Source organism: Amblyraja radiata, unplaced genomic scaffold (genome assembly GCF_010909765.2).
Source record: "Amblyraja radiata isolate CabotCenter1 unplaced genomic scaffold, sAmbRad1.1.pri scaffold_418_ctg1, whole genome shotgun sequence".
Classification (NCBI taxonomy): Eukaryota; Metazoa; Chordata; class Chondrichthyes; order Rajiformes; family Rajidae; genus Amblyraja; species Amblyraja radiata.
The window spans coordinates 100,576-106,467 of record NW_022630527.1 but is presented as its reverse complement, the minus strand read 5'-3'; positions in this window follow the sequence as shown (position 1 = coordinate 106,467).

Genomic DNA, 5,892 nt, shown 5'->3' with positions numbered 1-5,892 from the left:
TGATTCTGCTGCTTTTGCACTGATCATTTAATAACTGGCACTGAGTAATAACTCTGGCACTGGCTCAGGCCACTTAAATCAGCTGCCCTGGGCATTTTATGACTGTTTTTACTTGTATTTTAATGTTGCTGTTTTTACCTGCACTTTTCTTTAACTATTCGTACTGTTTTATCAGGAACAGGATTGTGTTTTTTTTATCGTTTTATTTTATGCCTGGAACAGTGGCTGAATGGGAGACGCCAGAGAGTAATGGTGGATGGCTGTTTGTCAGGTTGTAGGCCGGTGACTAGTGGGGTGCCTCAGGGATCTGTGTTGGGTCCACTGTTGTTTGTCATATACATCAATGATCTGGATGATGGTGTGGTAAATTGGATTAGTAAGTGTGCAGTTGATACTAAGATAGGTGGTGTTGTGGATAATGAAGTCGATTTTCAAAGTCTACAGAGAGATTTAGGCCATTTGGAGGAGTGGGCTGAAAGATGGCAGATGGAGTTTAATGCTGATAAGTGTGAGGTGCTAAATCTTGGCAGGACAAAGCAAAATAGGAAATACATGGTAAATGGTAGTGAATTGAGGAATGCAGTTGAACAGAGGGATGTAGGAATAACTGTGCATAGTTCCCTGAAGGTGGAATCTCATGTCGATAGGGTGGTAAAGAAAGCTTTTAGTGTGCTGGCCTTTATAAATCAGAGCATTGAGTATAGAATGCAACACCTGTCCCTTCACCTCCCCCCTCGACTCCATTCAAGGACCCAAGCAGTCGTTCCAGGTGTGACAAAGGTTCACCTGTATCTCCTCCAACCTCATCTACTGCATCCGCTGCTCTAGATGTCAGCTGATTTACATCGGGGAGACCAAGCGTAGGTTGGGCGATCGTTTCGCCGAACACCTCCGCTCAGTCCGCAATAACCTACCTGAACTCCCGGTGGCTCAGCACTTCAACTCCCCCTCCCATTCCCAATCCGACCTCTCTGTCCTGGGTCTCCTCCATTGCCAGAGTGAGCAACAGCGGAAATTGGAGGAACAGCACCTCGTATTCCGTCTGGGGACCTTGTGTCCATATGGCATTAACATTGAATTCTCCCAATTTTGCTAGCGCTTGCTGTCTCCTCCCCTTCCTTAACCCTCTAGCTGTCTCCTCCCACCCTCCCATCCGCCCGCCCTCGGGCTCCTCCCCCTCCTCCCCTTTTCCTTCTTTCTCCCACCCCCCATCAGGCTGCAAAAGGGTTTCGGCCCGAAACGTCGCCTATTTCCTTCGCTCCATAGATGCTGCTGCACCCGCTGAGTTTCCCCAGCAATTTTGTGTACCGATTGAGTATAGAAGTTGGGATGTAATGTTAAAATTGTATAAGGCATTGGTGAGGCCAATTCTGGAGTATGGTGTACAATTTTGGTCGCCTAATTATAGAAAGGACGTCAACAAAATAGAGAGAGTACAGAGGAGATTTACTAGAATGTTGCCTGGGTTTCAGCAACTAAGTTACAGAGAAAGGTTGAACAAGTTAGGTCTTTATTCTTTGGAGTGCAGAAGGTTCAGGGGGAACTTGATAGAGGTCTTTAAAATGATGAGATGGCGCAGTGGGCTAAGTGTTCGGCTGGCAACCGGAAGGTAGCTGGTTCGAATCCCGCTTGGAGTGCATACTGTCGTTGTGTCCTTGGGCAAGACACTTCACCCACCTTTGCCTGTGTGTGTCCTTGGGCAAGACACTTCACCCACCTTTGCCTGTGTGTGTGGATGTAATTATGTGAAGCACTTTGGGGTCAATGCAAGTTGACTAAAAATGTGCTATATAAATAAAGACATTTAATTTAATTTAATTTAATGAGAGGGATAGACAGAGTTGACGTGGATAAGCTTTTCCCAATGAGAGTAGGGAAGATTCAAAAAAGTGGACATGACTTGAGAATTAAGGGACAGAAGTTTAGGGGTAACATGAGGGGGAACTTCTTTACTCAGAGAGTGGTAGCTGTGTGGAATGAGCTTTCATTGGAAGTGGTGGAGGCAGGTTTGATTTTAACATTTTTAAATAAATTGGATAGTTATATGGATGGGAAAGGAATGGAGGGTTATGGTCTGAGTGCAGGTAGATGGGACTAGGGGAAAATAAGTGTTCGGCACGGACATGAAAGGCCGAGATGGCCTGTTTTCGTGCTGTAATTGTTATATGGTTATGCGTGAAATGTTTACGTTTTTATGTGCGATGCTCCGGAATTCCCTGGGAAATGTCTTCTCATTTTGCACTGGACAATTGTTGCTTTGCAAGATTACAATAAAGGATGATAATAATAATAATAATAATAATAAAATAATAATAATAATGATAATCAGTACCCTGTTCCTGCCTTCTCCCCATATCCCCCGACTCCGCTATCTTTAAGAGCCCTATCTAGCTCTCTCTTGAAAAAAACATCGAGAACCGGCCTTCACCGCCCTCTGAGGCAGAGAATCCAACAGACTCATAACTCTCTGGGTGGAAAATTTTCTCCTCATCTCAGTCATAAATGGCCACAGATTCACAACTCTCTGGGTGGAAAAGTTTCTCCTCATCTCAGTCCTAAATGGCCACAGATAAACAACTCTCTGGGTGGAAAAGTTTCTCCTCATCTCCATTCTAAATGGCCGATGCATTATTCTTAAACTGTGGCCCCTGGTTCTGGACTCCCCCAACATCGGGAACATGTTTCCTGCCTCTAACATGTCCAAGCCCTTAATAATCTTATATGTTTCAATGAGATCCCCTCTCATCCTTCTAAACTCCAGAGTGTACAAGCCCAGCCACTCCATTCTCTCAGCATATGAGAGTCCCGCCATCCCGGGAATTCACCTTGTAAACCTACGCTGCACTCACTCAATAGCAAGAATGTCCTTCCTCAAATTAGGGGACCAAAACTGCACACAATAGGGAGGATTGACGGCAGTCGGGTCACGACCCATGACCCGTACTGTTGCTACGCTACGCCAAGTGGAGTACACGCGATGAACTGCAGGTAGACACTTACCGTTGTTTCCAGCGTAGTGGGCCCGTTAAAACCCCCCGAAAATGTCAATTTTTGCGCTGTAAATAATTATGGAAATCGGGATGAGCATGTGAGACATTTAGCCTACTTCAGAAATCCAAGTGAGGAGAAATGACGGTAGATAGAAGTGAGAGCTGAAGGGACAACAGCCAAATGTTTGGTGAACATTGGCCGTTTGCTCACTGCATTTCATCAACTAAGGCATTATTTGTGTTTTTCTTGATTCCTTTAGCATCTAAAAAGTTTCATGTGATAAACCTGGTTGTAAATTTTTTTAATCGCCCATGGTTCTCAAGTGGGTTTTTACGTACAAAATGAAAATGCATCTGAAGAAAAATTTACAGCCAGATTTAACCCTTCTGAGACTTTTTAGATAGCAAAGGAATCAAGAAAAACCACAAATGCCTTGCTGTTGATGAAATGCAGTGAGCAAACGTGATAATTCCCAATATTTTCAATTCCGATATCTGCACGGCCAATGTTCACCAAGCACTTTAGCTGATGTTGTCCCTTCAGCTCTCGCTTCTCTTTACCTTCATTTTGCTTCACGTTTGGAATTCTGAAGTTGGGTACATGTCTCTCACACTTACCACAACTTCCACAATTTTTTACAGCGCAAAAATTCAACATTTTGGTGGTTTTTAACAGGTAGGAAAGAACGCGTTTCTTGCATTAATAACATATATATTGGAGGTTACGGATGTCCTCCAGATGGATTGAGCGGCTCCGTGCGTCAAGCCCTATGACCCAGTGACCCCCCTATATTCCAGGAGTGGTCTCACCGGGGATGGAGAGAGAGAGGGAGAGGCAGAGAAGAGGGGAAGAGGGGGAGAGGGAGAGGAGGGGGAAGGAGGGAGAGAAGAGGGGGAGAGGGGAGCAAGGGAGAGATGAGAGAGAGCGAGAGGAGCGGAAGAGTGTGAGGGAGGGGGAGAGGAGAGAGGGGAGAAGGGGGGAGAGAGAGAGGCCAGAGAGAGGGGCCGAGGAGGCAGAGAGAGGGGAGAGAGGGGGAGAGAGAGGCAGAGGAGAGCAGAGAGCGGCAGAGAGAGGCAGAGAGAGGCAGAGAGAGGCAGAGAGAGCAGAGAGAGGCAGAGCGGGGCAGAGAGGGGCAGAGAGGGGGGAGAGAGGGGGGAGGGGAGAGGAGAGAGAGGGGAGAGGAGGGAGAAGAGGGGAGAGAGGGGGAGAGAGAGGGGAGAGAGGAGAGAGAGGGAGAGAGAGGGGAGGGGGGACCGCCTGCAAGCACCTGTACATGTTCTCCCTGCTGTATTAAAGGGAATGCATGCTCTCCCTGCTGCATTAAAGGGAATGCATGCATGAATGGCTGCATTAAAGGGAATGCATGCTCCCCCTGCTGCATTAAAGGGAATTCATGCTCCCCCTGCTGCATTAAAGGGAATGCATGCATCACTTGCTGCATTGCTGCCTCCCCCGCAGCGCTTCATCCTTACCTGCTTTTTTTTTGTAGCTGGATTCCCGCACCACTTCCGGTTGGGTGGCGAACCTACTTCTTCTTGTAGGATTCCGGCAGTGTAGACGCTGCTAAGCATATTACTGCCCTCCACAGGTCAAAGTTTGAACTAAATCCTTACATACAGTCCTGTAACTTGCAGGAATTGAAGAACAGCCCTGGATATCAGTTGATGTTTCTCACTGTGTCCAAACAAAGATGAAACAGAAAAAGCCTCAACTCCAAGTCCTGTCAGTCTAACAAACAATACTTCTCTTTCTACCCTGTACTTTTTACATTCTAGGAAAACATGCTTAACTGTCTCATTACTCCCACATTCACACAAGCCAGAAACATGTTTCCCTACAATGCACAAATAGTAATTTAACCCACAGTGTCCCAACCTCAATCTACACAGTTTAACTGAGTCCCTACGGGACAGTGATGTACAGAAACATATTTTCCTAACTTCAGATTGTATAGAAAAGTAGTGTCTACCCCTGACTTCCATTTCCCATCCTCTCTGCCATTCTTTTGTTAAGCCCTCTTTAATTATTTCTCTCAGTTCCACTCTCCCCAATAATACATGGATATCTATTTCTCTTCTTAAACTCTCCTTTGCTATGAGGTCCACCTGCTCATTCCCCCTCACCCCAGCATGCCCGGGAACCCAGCAAAAAGTGATGTTACACGCAAACCCAATTCTAGAAAACACACTCATGTTTTCATTTAGAATGTCAGGACGAACTTTAGATGTCCCTACTCTTAAAGTTTCAAGAGCAGCTGCAGAATCAGAACAGATAATGACTTCACTAAAACTGGCTTCCTCAATCCACCATAGAGCCCATTGAATTGCCATTAATTCAGTCGTGAGAACAGAGCTTCCGTCAGAAATGCGCCGGCCAATCTTCAACCCAAGCTGCTCCACATACACTCCAAACCCAGCTCTCCCACTAACTGGATCTTTAGATCCATCTGTAAAAACAATCAAAGTGCTCTCACTGATTGAATTAAGATATTCCACTATTCTTGGAGTCACCTCGCGCTTATCTTTTTCCTGAAGAAAAGCAAGCTCAATAAACAGTTCAGGAAGAACCCAATAGGGCACAGGTAGCCATATTGTATGCTCTATAATACCCCCTTGTTCCAAACCCAGCTTCCTAGCCCACTGATTTATAATGACAAAAAATGTGTTATATTTGTTACTATCATCAACCTCTTGCAACAAACACCTTGCTGGGAAGGTATCATTACACAATGCGCCTTAACCATAAGGGCATTTCTCCCATTTCAACAATCAGGGCAGGGACTGGAGAAGTCCTGAAGGCTCCACAGCAAAGCCTCAAAGCCTTTGCCTGCAACACATCTAGCCTAGCCAGAACAGTTTTAGACGCAGACCCATACACAAAACACCCATAGTCAAGAGAAGA